General features: G+C 47.6%; 1 long non-coding RNA gene across 1 annotated transcript in view; it reads left to right on the top strand.

The window, feature by feature from the left end:
• Nucleotides 1-13,914, top strand: part of LOC135828894 (uncharacterized) — a 33,261-nt gene extending 19,347 nt beyond the window's left edge. Inside the window, exon 4 of the long non-coding RNA XR_010555770.1 lies at nucleotides 13,843-13,914. This is a non-coding gene — a long non-coding RNA (uncharacterized LOC135828894). The remainder of the gene's footprint in view (nucleotides 1-13,842) is intronic.
• Nucleotides 13,915-14,454: the final 540 nt, after the last annotated feature.

Raw genomic sequence — 14,454 nt, 5'->3', positions numbered from 1 at the left:
GTCTGTGGGTACAGTGAGGGCTGCGTCCCACCCGCCTGTGTGGATTCACAGGAAGTATGAGTTACGAAGTCTGAAGAAAATGCTGAACAGTCTCTGCTGGGATGACGACTACACCATAGCTCAGTGGTTAGAGCATCGCTAGCTACAAGCGAGGGTCCCTGGTTCGAGTCCTGGTGGTGACAGTCAATTTTTCTTCAGACTTTTCCCGTTTGTCTCTTTTTCTCAAACTAGTGAAAATAATAATAATAATAATAATAATAATAATCTTCAAACGCCTTTTTCCTTCAAACTAGTGAATAATAATAATAATATAAATAGTAATAATAAAGGGTTTGCTCCCCACACCGGAGCTCGCGCTATTCCGCCGACTTTACTTGACACTTGATTGACTCACGACTGCCATCCAGAGCACACGAGAAGTCCATCGAACCTTCGACTCGGCAAACCTGCAAGAAAGCACCACTCCCTGCTCAATACACAGGGTTTCGGGGAATTCACCCCTCATCAGTTGAGCTTGTATAGTGCTCTCCAGGCACATCACCAGGGATACAAACTTACAGAGACGCTCCGTTTCCAGCGTAACAAACACCTCGTGAACACCAGATAGCAGCGTGGGTCATTGTTGCTCCTGGACGGTGAGACAAACATCGAGGACCCTCGGTCATTCGCAACGCTGTCACCTCCAAACCAACTAGTCGCAAGCCCGCGCTGGGCACAACAGTACGAAGTAGTGGTTGGGACTTCGGCGATGATTTGTAAGATAGGGTTTGCTCCCCACGCCGGAGCTCGCGCTATTCCGCTGACTTTACTTGACACTTGACTGACTCACGACTGCCATCCAGAGCACACGAGAAGTCCATCGAATCTTCGACTCGGCAAACCTGCAAGAAAGCACCACTCCCTGCTCAATACACAGTGTTTCGGGGAATTCACCCCTCATCAGTTGAGTTTGAGTAGGCTGAGGAAGATTGTGCCTGAAGAGCACCACTTATATAGTGCTCTCCAGGCACAAACATCACCAGGGATACAAACTTACAGAGACGCTCCGTTTCCAGCGTAACAAACACCTCGTGAACACCAGATAGCAGCGTGGGTCATTGTTGCTCCTGGACGGTGAGACAAACACCGAGGACCCTCGGTCATTCGCAACGCTGTCACCTCCAAACCAACTAGTCGCAAGCCCGCGCTGGGCACAACAGTACGAAGTAGTGGTTGGGACTTCGGCGATGATTTGTAAGATAGGGTTTGCTCCCCACGCCGGAGCTCGCGCTATTCCGCTGACTTTACTTGACACTTGACTGACTCACGACTGCCATCCAGAGCACACGAGAAGTCCATCGAATCTTCGACTCGGCAAACCTGCAAGAAAGCACCACTCCCTGCTCAATACACAGTGTTTCGGGGAATTCACCCCTCATCAGTTGAGCTTGAGTAGGCTGAGGAAGATTGTGCCTGAAGAGCACCACTTATATAGTGCTCTCCAGGCACAAACATCACCAGGGATACAAACTTACAGAGACGCTCCGTTTCCAGCGTAACAAACACCTCGTGAACACCAGATAGCAGCGTGAGTCCGTGTTGCTCCTGGACGGTGAGACAGACGTCGAGGACCCTCGGTCATTCGCAACGCTGTCACCTCCAAACCAACTAGTCGCAAGCCCGCACTGGGCACAACAGTTCGAAGTAGTGGTTGCACAAAAAGCCCTTTCAACCATTGTATTTTGCTGATAAATCTTCCCTGACATGTTCTGACACTATGGGAATTACGAACATGATTGCAAGAAGCAACAGATGAAGGTTGGAAGCATTTCATTGCTCTCAATGTAAACCTGCCTCTTTCGTAGAGAACGCCTTGTTTGGGCTACTTTGGGGGGCCATAACCCCTCCAACGTGCCCAATTACATACCCTAATATATTGATTTTCTCATTCTGGACACCCATAGCATTGCAAAAAAAGGCGTTGGTTAAATTTCGGAAAAAGTATTTCAGCATCAGCTACCGCAAGAGAGCATGTCTGAGAAAACCAGAACATTTGTGCAAGTCGTGCTCTCAGATTTTGCTCAAAATTTTCAGCTAGGTTTGCTTTGGGGTGTAGATCGACATTCCAAAGCCCGTGAGCAATCTTTTGAAGGGAGCCATGGAATTGGCATACCCCACAATATTGGCCCGATATTGCCACGATTTATAGGTCTACAAACGAGCCACGGCACAGCGTACAAGAACAAGCTACGAACAACACTCCACCAAGCCAACATTACCTCACCTTAGAAGAGTTCTTCGGGCAGCACCGCTTAGCGATGCAAGCATCACAGAAGACAAGGGCAATCATCCCTTGACGCTACAAATGATTGTCTTGAAAATAGCCAAATTGCAAGCGCTGATAAAACAGCGAACTGCGTCCTCAATTAGCAACCACTGTACACCGGCAGATAGTAGAACACCTCTTTTAGCACTGAGGACATGTCCCCCATCATCCATTTTGGGTTTTCTTGAAATAATGGATTTAAAATTTTTCCACACGAGCATTCAGAAATACGTCCAAACTCATACCTGCGCAGGAAAGCTCGCCCCTCCGCGACGTCTAGTCAGCAATTATTTCTACTCCAACACCACTCACAACACTGCATAACAAAATGTTGTGGTGCGACTTGGTCCCGCAACTAACCATCGTCGTGCAGACCACAAAAACCAGAAACTCCTTTACTTCGACATTACCACTCGTTCCAACAAGAACACCCCAAAGAACACTCGAACAACGATCGCCAAATCGCTGTCCTGAGCAAAACGTGCAGCGTGCGTGCACGTGGCTTGCGCCGCATGCATGCACCCAACGACGTGGCATAGAGAGAAAATGCAGCGTACAGAAAATGCATGAATCATCGTAGCCATAGAGATACTAAATATGGTGAGTCTGAGTGCAGCGCGGGGTGCAGGTGCAACAAAAAGAAAAGCAATAATTTGAATGCAGAATAAACAGAAACTCGCAATCTGCTGAAGTGAAAGAATAAAGAATTGTTGATAACGGAGGTGAAAACAGTGTCTGTCAAGCGGTGCTTGCACCCAACGACAGGGTGACAGCACACCCTGTCAGCGAGATCGAGAGTAAGGTTCGCCAAGTAGATCGTAGCGGAGTTGCCGCGGATGGCGATAATGCAACGATCCAAGTACTAGTAAGTACATGTACATTGCAACCAATAATCAGTGTGTCAACAATTCTACTTTTTTTAGGAAATTAGAGGCCACATGCCACGTACTGCTCTTTTCTCTCCGGAACTCAACACTTGCAAGCCAGATATGAAAGAAAGAAAAATCATCAGTCACACCACCGGGACTCGAGCCAGGGACATTGCTTTTCGCGAGCAATGCTCTAACGAACTGAGCCACAGTATGACTCTATGATATGAAGCGAATCGCCGAGGGCCCTCTTGATTGGTGTGAGTTGCCAGTATGATGCAAGCCAGATGTAGATTGATCGAAGAAAGATAGATTTACCATCACTGTGGATAAGAGGCATACTGTGGCTCAGTTGTACCTGCTTACTCCACAACACCGGCGCATACTGATGTGCATGTACAAGACTTTGTGCGTATTCAACTCAAATTCGTGTTCCGTCAGCGTCAGCGTCAGTATCAGCAAGTACATGTACATGTAGTACAATTTGTTCCCAAAATAAATTCGGGACAGTCTGTTCATGGTTTTCATTTGTATTGGACTCGTTCTCTACAATTGCGATAATTTAGCGGAAATTCTAACGTTGCAGCGTTGTTCTCTTGCAATTTAGTGGAACCTGTATTGAGTATCTCCTGTGTACCGGCTTTGTGGCACAATGACTATAGCCATTATATTTTGTCGTCTCCATTCTTGTGCAATCATGCATATGTAGGTTGGTTCTCTTCATGTTATTGTGACCAGTTTCATAGATGTTGGTTGCCTTGTTGCTTTCTCTCCCCTCTCCTCTCACCCAAGCCAGTCTGCATAAGCGAAGCTGTGGACGCAGCATACTGCTGCTACACTTCAACGCGGGAGTGCGTATAATAATAATAATAATAATAATTAAAAGTTTTGCTAATGGTGTTTGTACTGAGTGCGCAGCTTACTCTATTTATTGCGTTGGATAATAATAATAATAATACTTCCTCCGCGTCATCGAAATTGTCGCAGTTTGACTTTTGATATAAAACGGGATATTTACTCACCAGCACTCGTACCAGAGGCAAGGAATTGGACATAGTCGATACTCATCACTATAGGGTGACGGCAAAGTTCTATTTTCTGTTATTCGAAGCTGAAATTTTTGAACTAGACGCAATTTCTTCGCTGATGTCGCTGCGATGGTAATTTCGACTCGCTGAGATCAGTCAGGCGTTGCAGCCTGCACATTTCTCGTGCTTATGGCCATTCAATCAAGCTTCATCACTGTTTTACCTTAGCTGGGGTGAGAATGACTTCGTGGAACAAGTAGCAGCGCTTGGAGAAACATCGAGGGGTCAGCAAACTAAATGCACGTAACAGCGATAAAATTAAATGTTGTCGCTCTGGCTAGCTGAGACACTCAGTACATGATTGTACCTGCAAGAGCTATGTAGACTCTACACGTGGTGCTAGCATGCTAGTGATGCACGCGCAGGTGCCGTACCAGTGATGCTGAAAAAGAGGGCGCGCTGGACTTGATAGTACACTTACCTGCATGAGCTGTGACCACGCAGCTAAAATAAATGGGCATGCCACGGCTAAAAAAAGTTCATTTCAAGATCGAGGTGATTCCGCCGACGGTAATCAACCGACCTCGCAACGATCTTGTATTCTTACTAGGCTTCGCTGGCGGTGTAGTAGGAATCATCCAGAGCTAGCAGACGACAATCATAGCAGCTCTTGTCCTGTGGAGAAAGTCAAAGCGTTTGAGATGAGGCGCGACCAACTTTCAACCTTCTTTGAAATATTTCGGAACGATATTTTTGCGTCCATTGACATCAGCGACGACGAGGACTTTATCTCTGCATGAAAACTCTCAGTCCAACTGTCCTGGAACGTTACTCTAGTCTTCAGACTATCATACTGTGTAATAAGTTTTGAATGGTTTAGCTTATGGAGTTGTCAGTAACAAGTGACAAGTCACTAGTCGAACTGCGACAATTTCGATGACGCGGAGGAAGTAATAATAGCGCAACCGACCACCACACCTCAGAATACCATCTCCGTTGAGCTGCGGCTGTAAGCTGCTGCGCACACTCTTAGGGGAGATAGGCTTTCCCCGCTGTAGAGCACTGATTTCCTCTGGGAAAGCTGACTGCTGGCACTGACGTATTATGACATACTCGGCGCTGCGGATTTCATCTACGGACAGGGGGCCTGACACTCGCTCAGTGTTCAGGTGTCTTGCGTTGCTTGAGAAGCGATTGATCCAGGCAATGACCCGGGCCAGCTTGAGGAGGCTGCTGTAGCGCTCTGGATCCAATGCCGGCAAGGCGGCGACCGCAAGATAACTGAATTGAGCTATCTCAACTGCAGGCTTCTTCAGCTCTGCCGCCGCTGTTGCAGACAATGCCTTTCCTGGGGACGGCGTGTGTAACCTGGACATGTCTGGACCACACCACCAGAACTGGGAATCTGGGAGCTGACTTGCAGACATACCACGCATCAACAGGTCGGCTGGGTTGCGGCTAGTGGCTACATGCTTCCATTGCTCGGGATCACTCGCTGTCTGAATCGTGCCGACTCTGTGGGCATCGAACGGCTTGTACTTTCGGCTCTGTCCACGAATCCAGCAGAGGACATCAGCACTGTCAGACCAGAACGTGACAGTACTCATCGTGAGATCAAGCGGAGGTAGAAGAGACTTCACTAGCTGCAAACCCAGAACTGCGGCCATCAATTCCAACCTAAGAATACTGTGGACAGCAAGCGGGGCGACTTTCATCTTCGACGCGACGAGACGCATTGAGTCGCTGCCATTGCTGAACTGCTGCCGGATGTAGACGACTGCGCCTTTTCGGAGGCATCCACAAACACTTCCACGCTGCTACTTGATGTTGTCGCTGCTGATTGTCGCAGGCACCTCGGAATTTGAACTCCTTTTAAATCTGATAGCTCGGCGCACCACGCTTCAGCTGCACTGACGAGATCATCTGGCAAGTCGGCGTCCCAATCGAAGCCTTCGATCTACATGGATTGGAACAGGACTTTGGCTCGGACGATGTACGGAGCTAGAAAGCCGAGCGGATCAAATATGATTGCCAGAATACGCAGAAACTGCCGCTTCGTCAGACGTGTAAAATCTGGCACCTTGTACTGAAATGTAAACATGTCGATCTCGGCCTGCCAGAGGACGCCGAGCGTCTTAATGTTCGGCAGCAATCTGGCACCTTGTACTGAAATGTAAACATGTCAATCTCGGCCTGCCAGAGGACGCCGAGTGTCTTAATGTTCGGCAGCTGTTCGTCCGTGAGCTCGAGTTGACTTGCCCGATCCGCTTGTGGGATCTCAGCCAGAACCTCCGCCGAGTTAGAGAGCCACTTCCACGCGTGCATGTTAGCTTGGCCCCAGAGAGCCGACAAATCCGCGTATAAGGACTTGGCTGCTGCAACACCAGGTGCTGACGTCATGCTATTCTCCATGTATGTGGAGTCCAGCACGACACTAGCAGCTTGCGGCATCTCTCAGCTGAGCGATCTGGCATGCTGCTGCGACACGTACTGCGCTAGGAATGGCGAAGCATTGACTCCGAACACCACGCTGCAGAATCCGTACACTTCTGGTGGCTTACTTGTGTCTGTGCGCCACAGAAATTGATGGTAGCGCCGGTCGTCTGAATTTAGGCTGATACGGAGGTACATCTGGGCAATATCGCAGACCAGCGCTATCGGCTCACGACGGAACCTAACCAGTACATTCACCAGGTCTTGCTGTAATTTGGGGCCGGGCAAGATGAAGTTGTTCAATGACTTGCCGTTCGACTTCGCTGCGGCGTCGAACACAATGCATACTTTTGTTGTGGCCTTGTCCAGCTTGACTATCGGGAAGTGGGGCAAGTACCACGAGTTTCCGTCGTTGACGTCTGCGGGGTCAACCCGGCGCACATAGCCCTGGCTGATGTGTTCCACTATCGTAGCCGCGTAAACTTCTCCGAATGCAGCGTCTCGCCTCAGCCGCTGCTCGGTGTTGGCTAAACGCTTCAGAGCAGTGTGGTAGCTAGCATTACAGTCCGTTTCATAAAGATATGCAATCCTGGCGATCGCCCGCGGAGTTTGGCGTCTTACCGTATGAGCACTCGAGCGTTGCCTGGAAAACTCACTGTGAACTCGAAGAAATATTCCGCGCGAAAGCAGGAAAAATGGCAACTCACTCACGTTGATACAGTCATGTACGTCTGTCGTCTGGTTTACAACAAACGAGTTCTTCCTCGTATCGATAATGGAGTCAGAGAGGACATGTAAATGTCGAAACGAAAGTGTTGTAAATGTTGACGAGCGGCATGGGTCCCAATTCGTTTTGTGACCAAAATAGTTTCTTTGAGCTGCAATGCAATTGCAGTACTCACCGTGTGACGAAAACGACATTGACACGGACTCATTCCCAAGGCCATGACTTGGCAAAGCTATCCGTGTCACTGTGACTTCGACGACATTTTGAGAAAAGCAGACGCTTGTGAACGCTGATAGAAGACGGCGTTGACTGCTAAATTCAAATAAATTGGCGATCTTGAAATACTAGAATAAATCTCAAAAACCTACAGCTTCCATATTCACTCACACCATTGCAGTGTTGTGGGTGTGTTCACATGGCGTGAGCCAGTCAAGTGTCAGTCAGTTCGGCAGGAAGCGCGAGCTCCAACAACAACAACAAGTCGTTTTGTGCAGCCATCTTCTTTGTCTTGTACCAGCTTGATCACCAAAAAAATGAAGAAAAAAGTTTGACTTGAGGATAGGTTGGGATTTGAACTCACAACTTCATGGTCAGCAGGCAGCATTCATAACCACAAGGCCAAAAAGGAAAGGATATATTTTGGGTTTTGATAAAAAATTGATACTGGCTTCCTGGGCAAATTGTAAACCATGGAAACCTGGCCGAAATTCTAACTCCTTAACGACTGATCCAATTGTTCCGAAACCTTCACAGAACAATTTGCCGTGTCCTAACAAGCCATTCTATGTACTTTGTTGTCCAAATTTCCCTTATCTTCACACTTTTTAAGACCCGAACCTGATTGTAAATCTTTTTGAAACAGACTATAGCTCCGGGCGGGTGATCCTTCCATGGAATGCCAACACTGTATTGGCTTCCAATGTGCTTCATCGACTTTGCGACCGTCTCCTGTGCATGTCGCTCATCTGGGGTTAGAAGTGCCGCTCCATCGGCCCGGGCTGACTTTCCACTTCCAAGAACTTCCTCACCAGCTGAGTGAGGTCGGCGTCTGACTGAGTCATCAGACAATGGTGCACGCTGGCCGATACCCAGGAGTCTCCTGCTCAGGTATAATAAGGTGATCATGTGTGTACAAAACTTGTATTGATAATAACTTTGGCATACATTATTATTTTTCAACCAAATTTTCTGTGTTGATACATTGGGTTAGTTGTCATCGATTTCCAATATCAAACTTAAATTATGAGCTGAATGACGTCATCAGTGCTTCTTTTTATGTTCAGATTTCAACCCAAAACGCGGAGAAAACGAAAAATAGCAAGGCCACAATCCCGGTGAACTGGATAGCCTTTGGGCCCTAGATAAAGGATATTGGTGGATATTGTACATAGATAACAACATTTCACTGGAAACCAGTATCGACTTGTTTCACCATACGCACTGTACACATTTAGTATACGAAGCTGTCGTACCTCGGGGTCTGTTCAGATTCACCACCGCGATGAACGGGTGTTTAGTATCGATATCCAGCACATTCCCGCTTGCTGGGATGTACAGCTAGCCAATGCAACAGCTCTCATTCGCCAAAGACATTCCCCACGCTCCGCGTTTATGGATGAAGCTGTCATTGCCGTTTCAAAATAGCCGACATTGTCTCTTACACATAAATGACTGCGCTGTACATGTAGTGCATCACACCAGCAATCTGCTGTAGATCTACAGACAGTGCATGCAGCGAGCCGAGCATGCGCACTTGAGTAGGGTACTTGACTCCCACGCGCGATCGCTGGTCATAACTGAGTCTGTACACGCGACTGTGTTCGTGTCGTTGTGACTTGCAAGTGCACTCTGTACTGCACTGATGTACTGTATGACTGGACAGGAACAATGCAAGTGCAGTTTTCAGTGCGTGGATTCGGCTACTAAAACATTTTGTGGAAGCAAACAAGCCTTCTTTATGATCTTGGTCATTTTTCTCAATTGACTCTGCGCTTCCAGCTAGATGTGTCCGTGGGGTATTGCCCAACTAGAACTGTAGTCCTCACATGCCCCAGGTCGCGAGGAGCTAATCACTTTTGTCAGCAGAACTCCTGCTCGGGACTCGACACATTTATTCCGTCCGATGTCATCCCCGCTGCGAGTGGGGAGCTTCATGCCCACTATAAAAGAGAACGTCATGATATATTTTGAATCCTTCATCAGAGAAAGCTATTCGAGCTCAAAACGACACAAGACAATGGCCATGATAAAGATACTCGTACAGATCGCGATGTGACTGGCCTCCAAAAGTGCTGCAAAAGACTTGAAGTATTTTTTCAAAACAAGATTTAATTGTGAAAAAAGCTGAGCGCTCGAGTGCGGCGAACACGGCCAAACGCCATGTTTACCTTGGTAACATGACGTCAGCCACATTATCACCATGGCGAGTTGCAGCGCTGATGTTGAAGCACAGCGGCACCAGAAAAGTGTCCTTATTCTACCTGAGTGCCGTTTGACTGATGGGACCTACACATGTCCAGCCGAGTGGCGTTCTCCGGGCACTTGGCTCACCTGGACCACCGATGACTTCTTCTAGCGATACACACAGGCTGCTGTTGTCAATGCCAATCAGAAGGTCAGCTGTCGACCAATCACTGAGCTTCGGGAACTGGACATTCTCCAAGTGTGGCCAGCTCTTCTTGACAATCTCCCAGTCTACTGGTGTTAGCGACCGAGTTACTGCTGGAACAGTGTTAGCACAGATGTCCACGCTTGTCTTTTTGGTCAAGTCAAACAGTGTGACAGTGACTGGCATACTCTGAAACGTTTCTTGGTGCCCATTCAGAGTAGACATCGTAATCTTCTTCGTCTCTCCGCGGAGACCAAGTGCACCTGCGGCACTTGCGCTGATCAGCGTCTGCGTCGCGCCGTCATCCAGGAACACATTGACCTGTATGGTCCGCTCGTTGTTGCTCAAGAACACTGACACAGTGCGCAGTGACTCTGGTGCTGCGCGGACATTACTCGCTGACATAACGTTGTCGCTCCCCTTCAGTGCTGAGCTCCGGTTCGCTGTGTACTTTTTCGAACTTCGGTTTACGATGCTGCAACCAATTCTGTGTGTCGATGCACTTCGATGCACTCCACACCGCATTGTCTGGTTCTGGAACACTGCGCTCCACAGTGACCTGACCCAAGGCATCGATAGCATAGCCTTTTTCTCTTTTGCCAGGTCCCATCGTTTATCAACGGTCTTTGCCTTGAAAGACGGACATTTCCAGACGGGTGTTGCTTGCTGCAAGCGGCACAGCTCTCGCTCTTCTTCTCTGCTAGGAAGACTCTTCCGGACGATTCTGCGTTTCTCGGTTTCTGGTCATTGAAACCACCACGTCGCTGTCTGGTGCTGGCAGTACTTGCGATGCTGTCAATGGTGAACAGTTCAAAGCCTTCAAAAACAAAGTTGCCTTTGAGCAATTTGAGAGCTGCCCTTTTGCGATTCCTTGTCCTGAGCAGGATTCTGTATTCACTTCTTTTGCGATTCCTTGTCCTGAGCAGGATTCTGTATTCACTTCCACAAACGTCATCAGTAATCAAGTTCTTATTCAAAGTTCTGCAGAATCTAGGAACTCAAGCGATTATGTTCTTGTCCACTTTGCAAGCTGATCAAATCGATGAGTCCCAGGTAACGTTCCCTTTTGAGGCACGCCACCCACTTTGATATGCTCTGAGCACTAAATGTTCAAAGCAACTTTGAGCGACATTCGGTTCGGTCCGCAATACTCAGTGATTCCGCCTTATGAAATAATAATTAACTGGAAAGTTTATTCTCTGGTTCTCTGGTGAGAGGATCTTAAGGGGGCACATCACCCAAAAATTTCATATGGCATTCAATTGACCGTAACTTTGGTGTTTCTCAGTGGATTTGAGTTAAATTTTGACCACACACTCCTGCCACTATGCTGGCCCTCAGGACATGATTTACAAGTTCTTGCGCCTCACTGACAGGCTTTCCAGGCCGGAAAAACTCAAATTTCCGGCATAGTGCCACGGTGTGCGAGCCACCCAGGAGCCAAACAAATGCATTTACATTTTTTTCACATTTTCGTGCCCATTCTGTCCGTGCGCGGGACCCAAACCTAAGACAAGTCCAGAAGCAGCCATGGGTGGTGGGGTAGGGCCCCTCTACGTGGCCCTGGAATCTGTCACAACGGAACGAGTGGGCGTTCTTTCACGGACGCCCACAGACCCAAGTCAATTTTTGAATTTTTTTAGGTTTAGCACGTGCTACGAGGTCGTACCTTTGATACAACATCCAGTGCTGGGACCTCCACAGCAAGCCATTTCCATAGCGCTGCACACCAAATCCAGGATGCCCTCAGAAACCGGCAAAGACTGCCACTCACGTTTCACTACTGCCTAGTACTGAATCCTACCTGACTTCTTGACACGACTCAAACTTGCCAATGTCACTAAATCAACGTCAACTACAATAATCAAGCCACATATCTGCAACGTCACGAGGGTGCTGGCAAAAGTCCTGCTGCACGGTGGCGGGCTTTGCCCGCCGCCGTGCATCCCAATACGTGGTTTTTTAACGTGATTTTTTGGACTTTTTTGGACTTGGGGCAAAGTTCTGCACACTTTCGCGTGTTTCCATAATACGACAAGTTGCGCACGGTCTGCTCACATTCAAATACAGTGCTGCCAACAAATGACAGCATGCAACAAAAAAATCTTTCCTTGCAAGGGCACATTTTCGGCCATAACTCTTGAACGGCTGGTCAGATAGGGACACAGTTTCAGAGAATTTGCAGCTATTCATGCTCTTTCAACTGACGTAGCACTCAATATGAATTTACAAGTTCTTGCGCCTCACTGACAGGCTTTCCAGGCCGGAAAAACTCAAATTCCCGGCATAGTGCCACGGTGTGCGAGCCACCCAGGAGCCAAACAAATGCATTTACATTTTTTTCACATTTTCGTGCCCATTCTGTCCGTGCGCGGGACCCAAACCTAAAACAAGTCCAGAAGCAGCCATGGGTGGTGGGGTAGGGCCCCTCTACGTGGCCCTGGAATCTGTCACAACGGAACGAGTGGGCGTTCTTTCACGGACTCCCACAGACCCAAGTCAATTCGATTTTTCAGCGAATTTTTGGGTGATGTGCCCCCTTAATGCATATGTGCAGCATTAGTATTCAAACATTTGAAGACAAATGGTGAATGGTGGTAGACCAGAGCAAACGGTGATTGGTGGCAGACCAAGCTAAAAGTATGGCCCTGATGCTACTTGTTCATCCTTAGTCACCACCAACTGCTTTGTGTTGAAGGACAGGAAGGATTTTCCAAATTACCTGGGCCATTGTCACCACCTATGCCCTTGCCACCATCGAAAGTGCACTTACACTTACACTCTCTCGGATATTGTCACCCTCATTTCATCTGTTTGTTGTGAATGTTTCACTTTTTCCCCTTATGTGTTCTCTCTGCTTTTTTTAATGCTGTCCGCATGCTACATTTGAGTGCTTATTCTCACTGTTTTATATTTGATATTCACTGGTTTGAGGGAAAGACACAAACGGGAAAAGTCTGAAGAAAAAATGACTGTCCACCAGGACTCGAACCAGGTACCCTCGCTTGTAGCTAGCGATGCTCTAACCACTGAGCTATGGTGTAGCTGTCATCCCAGCAGAGACCATTCAACATTTTCTTCAGACTTCGTAACTCACACTTCCTGTGAATCCACACAGGCGGGTGGGAAGCAGCCCTCACTGTAGCCCGTGTTTGTATTTGATATTGTTCACCTTCCTGCACATAGGCTGGTGTATTTGATATTGTTCACCTTCCTGCACATAGTCTGGTGTATTTGATATTGTTCATCTTCCTGCACATAGTCTGGTGGATTTGATATTGTTCACCTTCCTGCACATAGTCTGGTGGATTTGATATTGTTCACCTTCCTGCACATAGTCTGGTGTATTTGATATTGTTCACCTTCCTGCACATAGTCTGGTGTATTTGATATTGTTCACCTTCCTGCACATAGTCTGGTGTTTTATTTTTTTTTAAATTTTGTCCGCATGCTACATTTTAGTGCTAATTCTCACTGTTTTGTTCTTGATATTCACTGGTTTGAGGGAAAGACACAAACGGAAAAAGTCTGAAGAAAAAATGAATGTCCACCAGGACTAGAACCAGGGACCCTCGCTTGTAGCCAGCGATGCTCTAACCACTGAGCTATGGTGTAGCCGTCATTCCAGCAGAGACCGTTCGGCATTTTCTTCAGACTTCGTAACTCACACTTCCTGTGAATCCACACAGGCGGGTGCACATAGTCTGGTGTTTTAATTAAAAAATTGCAGTGTATCCAAGCGATAATTGTCGCAATAAAACATAAGTGGAAAACTGTTCCCACCTCGTTCACCACTGTGTGTAAATAGTTATCATCAGACCTGCTCTGATATTTCTGTATTTTTGTTGTTACATGTATAATTATGTTTTCAGGACATTGAGCATTTTTAATCTGGCAGCGCTCAGAGAGTCTGCTTTTCAGGGTTCTACAGGCTTCACAAAAATGTAAGTAATTTTGGTTACTTACTGTAAGAATGGGTTTGCTCCAACATTGGAGCTCGCGCTATTCCACTGACTTGACTTGACACTGGACTTACTCACGACTGCCATCCAGAGCACACGAGAAGTCCATCAAACCTTCGACTCGGCAAACCTGCAAGAAAGCACCTCTCACCTACGAACAACACTAACATTCTCAAATGCACTCATCTGCTAGCTAGTCCTGATTGTTGCAATTCGTATTTAGACTCTTCTTTCACTGTCATGCGCCGTGGTCCGCATCAGTTGAGCTCGAGCAGGTTGAGGAAGATTGTGCCTGAAGAGCACCATTTATTCATGCATATGGCCGATTGGTTTGCAGGCCTGCCTGCGAATCATGAGGTCCCGAGTTCGAGACCCGCGCTGGTAGCAGGGAGCGTGTAAAGACTTTTTACGTGAGTAAAGACTTTTTATGCGTGGTGAACTGCGCCGACACCCACGGTCAACTGGATACTCACAGCTCGGAGTGAGGGTAATAAGGATGCAGTTTACAGGGTTATGGGCCGT

This window comes from Sycon ciliatum, chromosome 12 (genome assembly GCF_964019385.1).
Source record: "Sycon ciliatum chromosome 12, ocSycCili1.1, whole genome shotgun sequence".
NCBI lineage: Eukaryota > Metazoa > Porifera > Calcarea > Leucosolenida > Sycettidae > Sycon > Sycon ciliatum.
Note: the sequence above shows the minus strand (reverse complement) of the source record. Positions and strands in the feature narration are given on the sequence as shown.